This window comes from Ictidomys tridecemlineatus, chromosome 11 (assembly GCF_052094955.1).
Source record: "Ictidomys tridecemlineatus isolate mIctTri1 chromosome 11, mIctTri1.hap1, whole genome shotgun sequence".
NCBI lineage: Eukaryota > Metazoa > Chordata > Mammalia > Rodentia > Sciuridae > Ictidomys > Ictidomys tridecemlineatus.
The window spans coordinates 100,335,352-100,346,680 of record NC_135487.1 but is presented as its reverse complement, the minus strand read 5'-3'; the positions used below and the strand labels follow the sequence as shown (position 1 = coordinate 100,346,680).

The following is an 11,329-nucleotide window of genomic DNA, read 5'->3' as shown; positions in this document are numbered from 1 at the left end:
CAGTGAGGAGCTGCTACTGGTGACTTTTCTCATGCAGCACTCATTGCTTTGGGTGGCCTGGGGCAATGATCCTGCAGCCACTGCAGAACTGCTGCTCACAGCTGCTGGGGTCCTGGATGCCACTGCCACAGAAGGCTCCAAGAACTGTGGGGGATGACAACATCAGCAAAGCCCAGCAACTGCACCCCACCCAGCCTGGCAGTTGGTTCTGTGGGCATTCTACAACATCCATCCAGAACCTGAGGTTCTTGTCCCCTTGGAGGATGTGGAGTGGCACCAGGAGTAAAGAGTGAAGAAGGTGGCTGTTTACCTCCTTTGGCTTGACCTTCAATGACTTGCTGGCAGCTGTTTCCTGAAGAAGAAAGTTATAATCCACTCCTCCATCCAGGTCGTAATATACTTTCCCATCAGCAGGGATCCTCAGCTCTGGAGAGGCAGGGGCAGAGGCGTGGTAGGTGACAATCAAGGAATATACTACCCAACATCCCCCACAACTGAGAACCTCTGCCAGCTCAGGTCTCACACACAGACCTGAGAGCCCCCAAATCCAGCTACTGTTCCACCAAAGACTCCCCACTGATTCCTCCCTGAGGACCCTCTATGCACAGGAGGTCCACTACAGGAACACCTTTCAAGGAAATAGCCCCTTGTACCCCAGAACCTCTTAGTTCACGTTGGACCCACCAAAGAGAAACAGCTAGACTTTGTATCTGGATTGGTCCCCAAAGACTCATGTGTTCAAGGTTTCCTTTCCACTGCAGCAATGATCACAGGTGGGTTTGGGGAAAAGCACTTGATGGTGGGTGCCTCCACCTTGCCAGTGGATTCATCCACTCATACAAAGCTACACTAATTTGAGGGTGTGGTTTGGAGGTGTGTTGAGCATGGGTGGAGGATGTCCACAGCAGGGCTGTGCCATCCAGAGCAATATATTTCTCTTGAGTTCCCCACTTCTGCATTTCCTCCTCATGAGTATAATTCTCATTCACATTTTTAATCAATTTATTGTTATACTTCTTGTTCGGCTTGTGTTTCTCCTTCTTGTTCTTGTTCTTCTTCATCTTCTCCTCATGCTTCTTCTAATAGTCATCTTGACCTTCTTATTCATGGTCTCTTCCTTCAACTTATTTTCATTTTTCTATTCCTCCTTCTCCTCCTCCTCTTCCTCCCCCTCCTCTTCCTCCTCCTCCTCCTCCTTCTTCCCTCCCTCCCTCCCCCCCTCTCTCTCCAAGAAGGGTTTACAAGCTGTGAAGGGTTCTATTCTACCACATACTTCTCTCTAGAAATGGCCTCTGGCCCTAAGTGGACTCAGTTTGCAAGGAATAGAAAGATTGGAAGCCAGAAATGATTGTTCATTGAACTGCTTTTCTCATGTACTCGTCTAGGTCAGGAAAGGCTGCCAAAGTAGGCATCCTGTGGTTGTCTGTCTTCTTTAACACAAGACAAAGAAGCCTGTGTTCTTGGCCCCTTGTGGATAATAGCTTTGCAATGCCTCCTCAGGCCAAGGAAAGAACACATGATAGGCAGGTCCACAGCCCCTGGAGAACATGAAGAACCTGCAGATTTATGCCCCATCATTACACTTTGTTTTGTGCACAAGTCCCACCATACTCTTCCTGGGCATTGGGTCAATGCACACTGTGTTTTGTCTCCCAGTTATCCTGAGCCCACTGTGACTCACTGCTCCCTACCCTCTGATGGTTCCACTTACTCTGATGGTTCGAGACAATTTGCAGAAGTTCGTAGTTTTCTGGATCCTCCTGCTGGAGCAAGTGTGCATCTAAGGCCCTGCGGATGATGACTGTAGTGCTGTCCTGGCAGGTCACCTGAGCAGGGTTGGAGAAAGCTCATCAGAGAGGGAATTTGGGAGTAGCTACCCAGAGGACAGTGCTCAAGGACAATCAGAGACAAGAGAGCTCTCAACACAAGGGCACCATCTTGTTACCCTGCTACCTGAGGCCTTCATGTGATCATGTGGGGTCTTCCTATGAGCCTCTAGCCCAATATTGGGACAAGAGTTTGCTTCAACCTGCTATGCCCTACAGGGACAGGGGAATAAGGACCAAAAGGCTTTGTACAGACACACTCTAGTCCCATCAAGATGGGAGAAATGGTCCAGTGGACTTCCATATCCCTGCTCTGGTCTGGGATGCAGCTGCATTTTTGTGTGGACCAGGCACAAACCCTAGGTGCTTTGGTCCTGACAGCCAGGGCACAACACACACTAGGACTCTTTAATGATAGGCATGGAAGTTGCTGGGCTCGAGAGTGTCAGTGCTTGCTAGGGTGTCAGGAGGTTTGGACCCAGCAGGTGCAGTGGTTCAACATGGCTCCCCTGGAGGTGGACATTAGAGTCTCATGATGGATACTCCACACCCAGGAAAATTCTGCAGAGAGACCCGCTAAGTTGCTATTCACACACATGCAAAGTAGGACACTAATGGGCCCTCCAAGGCCCCCAGTTGTCTGTGACCCACACCTATCCACCCTAGTCATTCTACAATGGCTCCCTTCCCTTCAACCAGCAACATATCCCCTCCCACACACAAGAAAATGACTACCAACTCCTCTGCTTCAACCTCCACGGTTCAATATACTCCTCCTCAATACCAAGGTCAGTAGAGGATGGCCTGTACCCTTGATTTTTCTCTGACCTCCTCTGAACCCAGCACTCACTCCTGCACTTCTGACCTGCACACCCCAAAACACGCAGGCCCACTCGCACCCAGACGTGGCATGCTGCTGCTCTCCCGCCTCTCTCTTCCTCATTTTATGCTCTCCTTCCTGACCTTCCAGAAGCTCTAGTTCAAGAAGACAGGCCTAGTCCAAGGTGTTTGCTGTGGACTCGGTCTTCCCCAGTGTGGGCTCCCAGGAGACCCCCCTGCTCGAAGACTCACCAGGATGCTCCTATACTGTGTTGTCATTTCATTTTCAAGGTACACGTGAATGAGGCACCTGCCTCTCACCCGCCTGTTGTACTGGGGCCGTGGGGAGTACCCAGAGGAGACCCCTGATGTCCTGGACTCTGGCTCTGCCCCTTCCCAGGGAGAAGGCTCTGGCTCTGGGGTTGGCTGAGGAGCCGTGACAGGAACTGAGCTTGTAGCTAGAGGAGAAAAGATCCCAACATGACTGCCTTGCCCTGACCTTCACACAGACAGACAATACCCCTGCTGCCAGGAAGAACTCAGGCCCTTAGCCCACACAGGACCTCTTTGCAGACTGGGGTCACTTCCTGAATGGACAAAGGCTTATCCTAATTTCCAGCCCAACACCAGGCATACAGACTCCCTGCAGTGGGACAAGAGTCGGACCTCTCCTCATATACCCTTAGGTACTCACCCCGGTCCGCCTGGCTCTCATGCGCTGCCTGGCTTGATATGCCATCTTCAGTTGCAGCCAGGAGGTGGTATGCTTGATGCTCCAGGTACAAACCAACCAGCAAGAGCCCCATATATGGCAGCAGCTGCTGCAGACTCAGAGAGCCTGAAGGCTGATGGGAAGCCTCGGTGTAGAAGTTAATCCAGGTCCCCAGGAAGGAAGGTGAGGCACTGTGGGGAGGCATGTGTGGAGTCAGCAAAACCCTGGCCTTGCCTTCTCCATGGCCTCCAGAGAAAACCTCTGACCCTACACTTCTGAACTGTCTCTGGTTCTGAACACACCAGTCCACCTCAGACCAGACACAGTGGCTGTACAGGCAGGGACAGGACAGGTTGCCACAGGCAAAGAACCTTCAACGAAGGAGCGTTAGATCCATGGTATGACCAGCTCTCCCCTCCTCTGGGCAGGCCTGACACTCTTCTTCCTCTTGGCTACGTGCTCTCCAACCTGGAATGCACCTTCCAGGAGTGTCTGTCCTCCTGCCCACTCTTCTCAGGGCTCAAGAGACACCTCCTCCCCTGGCGTGGGCTGCAATGCCACCTCATTCTCTGTGAGCTCTCACTGAGTGCCCCTGAGTAGCGGTGGACCTCTCTTTTCCCATGAGTGCAGACCACATCTCTGTGGCCCTGGGGGAGGACAGGGAGGTGTGGTGTGGGGGGATCCATTGTCCCAGGGGCTTCCCCAGTAGACCATGACTACCTACAACTCCCCGCCTTACCCCTCCTACTGTTGAAGCCCCACACCTTACACTGCAGGCAGAACACAGAATTGGGGAGAGCAGTCTTTCCTCAGCCTTCCCAAGTCAAATCACCTTGCAGGTCCCTATTCTGGAAACAGGAGCCCACCCTCTTGACCCCAAGCCCATTCTATGTTGAAGTTGGTCCAGGGGTCCACCATAGTCACTGAAGAGGACAACGTGCAGTTATGCCTCATGGAGTCAGGGATGCAGTCACATGTAGGATATGTACTCATGGCACCTGCGGTTTTAGGCTGACCCCCATGAAAAGGGACACAATGGCGGTCATTTGCACCCCATTTTTCACTGAATTATGAAATGTGACTGGAAACGTGTCTTCACACAGTGGGTGCTTTCTCCATGTTCATCAGTGAATGAGCCCAAACTGCTGATTCCCACATCTCTCTGGGTGTGGCAGCTGCCATGTCCAAAGCCCCTGTCCAGCTATGTCCCAGCTAGGACACTCTGTCCCACTATGTATACTAACATGTCTTTATTAACCCAAAAGTGCTTTTCCCAAGGCCCGAGTTTTGAGATGCCTCTGGCACAGATCTACGTTCTTCACGAAGCCAATATCACACCAGAAAGACCACCTGGCCTCGCTGAGTCCACCTGGGAATGAGCTCAGTGCACACTATTGAGCTGTGGTGCCAGGTGTGTGGGGACTGCTCCACGGACCTCTGTGGATCAGCTGGAGTCAGGATGGTTTCTCTGCCTGAGAGGGAAAGTTCACTCCCCTTGCAAGGCTGTGGCAGGCACCTCCAGGACTCGTCCCATTCGGGGCTGACATTCCACTATGAGTGTGGTCCTCTATCTATTAGGTATCACAAACCTTTGGGTCCCTGAGAGGTACATGGCAGCCCCAAGACCCAGGCATGAGGGGGCTACACACTTGGGCTTGGTGGTCTGGTGCTTACCTTGGGAACAAGAGATCAAGCACCTGCTGGGTGGGGATGGAATCCCAGGAGATTAACCCCATGTTGCTGCTGAAATGTAGGTTCCTCCCACAAATGACAGGCAGGAGCTCATTCCTAAGCTGGTCCTGCCTGTAAGGTTCAAGGCTCTGTACCCTAAAGGGCTCCTCCGTGTTCTGATTATTTTCACCCTGGGTTGGGACCAAGAATGGTGGGTTCAAAATGGAAATGGTGACAAACAGAAAAATGACTTGTGCCAATACACTAGAGTCAAAGCACAATGGGACAGTTCCCATCAGTACAAACACACACACACACACATACACACACACACACACACACACACACACACACACACACACACAGTCAGAATAGGAGTCCTGGGCCATTCATCAGGGATCAGACTAGAGGGCCTGCTGGGCTCACCTGCCCTGTGCTACTCACTGTTACTCTTGAGCTCCTCTGCGACAATTGCCAGAGGCTCTGGCGTCTAAGTTGAAGCCTCACCCAGTGTATCCACAAAAGGGCTAGTTGGCCCCCCTGAGATTCCTGGGAGCCTGAGGCTCGGCATTGTTTGCAAGGACAGGGAAACATCCTTCTCACTCCAGTTTCTCCAACCAAATGAACTCGGTCAGTTAAGTGGGTGCCTGGATACCAGGGTTCCATGTTCTGTTTGATCCATTGTCAAGGCAATGATGTCATTTCCTGTGCCCATACCTGAGCCCTATGGGCTGCTGATTTCTCCTCCATGCCTACTCATCTCAGGTGCGCAGGTGTTCACCAACAAGTACCCAAATACCCCCACCAGCATCTGCCCTGCTTGGTGCCACTAGAGTTCCAGCTTGGAGCCTTCAAAAATGCATTCACAACCAGTCCTTCCCTCTCAGCAGCCTTTGGACCCTGGTCCCATCATTGTGCAACTCATGGTGTGCCCAGTCTTTTCTGGAAAGTAGGGTAGCATCTAATCAGGGATTGGTGTCTCTGATTCATACATAACATATGGTTTCTATGAAATCCAGTGAGGGAGCAGGAGTAACGAAGCTGATTGCACAGATGACCTCAGGGAATACTGACAGGCCAAATGAAAAATATGTTCCAGCTAACCATTGGTATTTGGGCTTCTCAGCCCAGTCCTGTTTTTAAAAAAGGTGCAGACAGGCAGTGTTCATTAAAAAAATGTCTACCATTTAAAAGTGGGTAATTTAAATGGCATCTAGTTACACATCTGCTAGAATGGTCTGGCAACATATGAATTTCATTCTAACAACAACAACAAAACATAGAAAAAACCATAGACATAAAGATAAAACCTTGTCTTCACCAGGATGCCTAGAAATAGGTTTTATTTGGCTCATGCAAATATCTTTCAATAGAACTTCTAATTTCTGAATGAACTCATTCAATTTTATAATGTCTGAAACCCTCTGTGAGCATGGGAAGCACTGCTGACAAGACACCAGAGGGCCAGAGCACTTGTGCCCCCTACAGGGGTGTCTCTTGGCTATCACCAAAGACCGTTCCCCTCCTGGGGCAGCTGAGAGCAAGCTGGGCCTTGGAGCAAGGATTAGTGTTTAGGTATAGACTATGCAAGCAAGGGACAATGTCTTTAATAAAACTAAAATTAAAAAGTCACATTGAAAAATTTTTAAAAAGAAGAAGAAAATAAGGTCAAGTAGAGGAATGGGCAGAGGCATCCAGAGGAAGCCCATTTTCACAGGAGAAAATCCCCCAGTGAAAAGCATCAGAATAGATACCAAGAAAAATACCAACAAAAACAGTGTGCTCCCACTATGTATCTACTCCACATGCAAAAGTTAGAAAGCTAGATAATACAATCCTGGCCACAGGTAGAGCTATTCAGAAGAGCCACCTGGCAGTGCTTAGTCAAAGAAGGAAACATGCACACTTTGACCTAGAAATTCCACCTGTGTGTAAACCAAGTAGTGCTTAAGCAGTTTCACAAGGGGATATGCACAGGGAAATTTATCCTCAGGTTCCTTATAGAGTTGTCTGTGCTTACAGAAGGTTGAAGGCTGTCAGGGTGCCCACAGCTGGGAAAGTCAAAAGCTAAAAACGAAATGGATGCCAACCTGGATATATTAATAGAAATCAATGAAAAACAATAGATTTACATGACAGTAAAATCCCTGAGTTCAAGTTCTTGCTAGCCTACCTACCAACAATCATGCTTGGTTAAGACACTGACATACTTCAAGGCAAAAAAAGGAGAAAATATAATGTCATTATTACTTTTCTTAAAAGCAAATAAGGAAATGGTAATATTTACCCAGCCATGACCTGTTATGCATAATATGTGAGATTATTGTGGACATGTTGGTAAATGATGATCTACTCAGATACGTTCCGTGACTCACCAAATGCAAAGGTCCATGAAGAATTACCGTCTCCACACATGAATTCATCGTCAAAAGCCTTGAGACAACAGGGGCTTCACAAAATGGCTTCTTGGCCAACTTGATGAGTGTGTCCTCGGACAATGCTTCCACCTGAAAGATGTCACCAACTTGTTCTCATTCACATTTCCACAGTGCCACAAAAAAGAAACAAAGTCTGATACTCTATTGAGTGAATCCTCAAGTGGACCAAACACCATACTTCCTTCCATATTTTAGAATTAACAAATGCAACTTCAACTCAATAACTTGAACTGGGCAACATGCAACCACAACCTCTTACAGGTACTCTTTTACACACTCACGTGTCCTAGGTTCTGATCTAACTGTCCATTGAGCAGTCAGAACACGTGCTACTTCACATTCCTTATAGGCGACCATCCCATTCTCTGCCAAGCTGAATACAAATCCCTGGTTACGGGAGAATGGAAGCATATCTCCCACAACAACATGCATCAGGAAACATCGGGGTTTTCAATAAAAACTCCGGGGACACCCTTTTGAAAATCACTTAACCCCTGAAAAGGCGCCTGCCATTCTCCTTGCTGTGGGGGGCGGCATATTTGAGTCGATTTTCAAACACCTCTTCACAGTTGAGAACATCACTGCACACACACAAAATAACAACAATTATAATAATAATTATTATATTATTATTATTTTAATAAAATCACTGCAGAATGGCACGGAGTAGGGAAGCAGCTCAGGACAGGACACCCTGGAAGCTGAGAGAGTGCTCCCCTCACCAGGACAGAGTAGCAACCCCAGGGGCAGTCCCCAGAGACCTACCTCCTCCAGCCACACCCTACTGCCTACATTACCACCCAGTTAGTCCCCACCAAGGGACTAATGCACTAATTAGGTTAAGGCTCTCATAACTTGCACTGTATCACAGGGGAACTTTTGAGGGACAGTAACAGACCATCACATCTGTGAGCTGCAAACATCTGTACCCTCACCCTTTCTCATAGGATGTATTTCTGAGCTGTCAGCCTCAGGCCTTCTGTAGTTTCATGGATTGGAAATCTCACTTATAAATGGTGCATCCAACTGAACACACTGCTCTACAGGGAGTCAGGTATTTCTGGTCCTATATACACTGGACAGAGAGATGTTGAGGTCCTACTAGGTGTCAGGTACTGTTCAACATTCCGGGATACAGCACAGACCTGGCCTTGGCCTCCCAGAGTCTGTCATTTAGCTACTTGTTTATGTGTAGCCTGGGATTAAGCAAGCTTTGAGGGGAAGGTAGGTGTGTGTGTGTGTGTGTGTGTGTGTGTGTGTGTGTGAAGATTGTCACCATTCACAGATTACATTTAACTAATTAGTGTTGGGAGCATCAAAGGCAAATGAAACAAAACCTCTTCCCCAGGGCAAAAGAGGGGAGATAGGGTGCATACTCAAATTTTAGTAATTTTATAGGTTACTTCCGATACACTGTTATAATTTTCCTCGGGTCTCTATGGTTCTACCCCTCATAAAAGAAGTCTGTATTTGTTGTAGAGGGATCTTTAAATAATATATTATGGAAAACATCAAAAGAAAATGCTTTGCTTAAGAAAACAGCAGGCATACTAATGACCATTATAAAACATTGGGGTTTTTAAAGTCTGCATCCTGTTTTATACACAGCCTACTGCTAAGAATTATGCTTCACACCTGGTGTGGTGGTGCAAAAAATATGTGGCCATTATTTTTCACATCCAATGGACTGTTTTTTTTTTAGTGTATTGATGTTATATTTTTATGAACAAAACTTCAGTTTTCATGAAGTCCAATATTTCTATTTTTTTCTAGTTGCCTGTGCTTTTGGCATCTTATCAAAAAAAAAATCATTGTCAACTCCGGTGTCCTGAATCTACTGCCCTATGTTTTCTTTTGTAGGTGTTGTATTAGGTAAGAGTTCAACTTCATTCTTTTGCATGTGTATGTCCAGTTTTCCCCAAAATGATGTGCTGAAAAGACTGTTCTTTTCCTCACTGAATGGTTTTGTGTCCCTTATCAAGAGTCATTTGACCACATACACCAGGGCTTACTTCTGGGCATTCTATTCTGTCCCTTTGGTCTCAGTTTGGCTTCCTGTTAACTCCGCCCAAGGAGCTGAGGCCACACAGTGGACACTGCGGGCCAGCCTTGTGACTGGAGCATGATGTGAGCTCTGAGGCACAGGCAAACATTCTGTCAGGTTTCCACCCTTAACACACTGAGGAGACTGAAGTACTTTCTCACACAGCCTGTATTGCCAGAGGTCCGTGAGGCGAGGCCGCATCCTCTGAGTGGGGTCTCACAGGCACCCATAAATGCACGGGCTGAGCCTTGCTCCTTCCTGGAGGTCTGGGGCTGCCCCTGCAGGAGGAGGTAACAGCTTTCGAACCTGCCCAGGGTCCTTGGTGGGCTTGGAGCGGATCACCTCCTCTTCTGTCCTCTGCTGACATTAAGAGCCCTTGGGATTCCATGGGGCCAACCCAGGTCATCTAGGGTGACCTCCCTATTTTTAAAGTCACTTGATTAGGAACCTGAATTACATCTGTAAACTCCTCATTTGTCTGAAAAGAAATAGATTATACACTTCCAGGGATAAGGGATAGAATCCTTGGGGCTGTAATTCTGCCCATCTTTCTCTCTCTGACCTTGACCTTGCCAGCCATCAGGACCTAGCAGATTCCTGCTGAACCATCCAGAAGGACAGTATGTGCCTACAAACCAACCAGCAGACAGACAGACAGATGAATCAGCTGTCTCCTGACAGAGCATCACTCAAGAGAGGGAAAAGACAGACTTGCTGTTTAATCATATTTATTGTACAAGCATTGAAGGATATAAAATTTGACAGTAATGGTAGCCTAAATTTAGATGGGTTCTTTTAAAATGGAAAGCTACGAGAGGTATTTCTAGATATTCTGCTCTTAAGTATTGGAACCCACTTTCTATTCTGGAATCTTCTCTGAGTCTTGATTTAAGGGCCTGCTCTGTCTTTGGGGGGGGAGCCGTGGTGGGTTCTCCGAAGCAGCTTGTCGTCGTTTGGCCGCAGGAAACAGGAGAGGCAGGTGAACAGCAGTTGGCATCGCCATACCCTCCACGTGCCAGTTATCCGCCTGTGTGGATGCTGCAGGGGAGGAAAACCTGTGTTTCTTTCTGGCGTCCTGTTTGTTATGGATCTGCCTGGTTCCTGGGGCTGAAGTGATGGAGCCATGCTGCTCTGAGCAGAAAGCCCTTCCAGAGTGTGGGCGGGGCTCTCCCTGCACAAGTCCCTGAAGTGCGTGGGGAAGGGCAAGGCATCTGTCATGGAGTGATGGGCAGGACCGTCAGTGTGGCTCTCGCTCCTTCTGGGGCTGGCCCTGGTGAAAACATAAGCCAGGGAAGTCCCTGTCCTGCTGTGTTCTCGTGGGTCTTTTCTTCCAGCCCTCCAATCCCTCCTGTAGGAAATCCAGTTTCCATGGAAGTGGTTTAACTGTCGCGTCTCCTCCTGGCCAGTCGTTCACGGTGCCCCTTTCATTCTTGCTGACGTCGGAGAATCTATCTGCGCCTCCCGACATGCAGCGTGACCACGCTTCCGGTTCCCTCCATCACTCGGGGCAGGTGGCTCTCCTCCTAGGTCTCCATAACTGCATGCGAGGGAGAGAGTTGGACAGCGACATGGCTCAGTTCCTGTCCCTGTTGAATGCTGGCGCCTTCCTAAGGCACCGAGAATGTCAAAAGGGCAGGTTTGGAGCGAGCTTCAGCATTAGGGACGGGGATGGCTCTGAGGACCCTTCGCAGCCCACAGGGGAGAGGGAGAGTGGGCAGGTTTTCCAGGGCCTGTGGGAGGGGGGATGTCGCCTGAGGCCAGCCTGAAAGGCCACAGAACCAGGATGGGCACCTGGGAAACGTGACCGAATCCTCCTAGG

The 11,329-nt window shown here is 48.8% G+C and overlaps 1 long non-coding RNA gene across 1 annotated transcript; it reads right to left on the bottom strand.

The window, feature by feature from the left end:
* Nucleotides 1-337: 337 nt before the first annotated feature.
* On the bottom strand, nucleotides 338-3,014 carry LOC144368216 (uncharacterized). Its single transcript, XR_013427985.1, has 3 exons — nucleotides 2,898-3,014; nucleotides 1,712-1,826; nucleotides 338-426 (listed from the first exon to the last, which is right to left on the bottom strand). It is a non-coding gene; the product is annotated as an uncharacterized LOC144368216 (long non-coding RNA).
* Nucleotides 3,015-11,329: the final 8,315 nt, after the last annotated feature.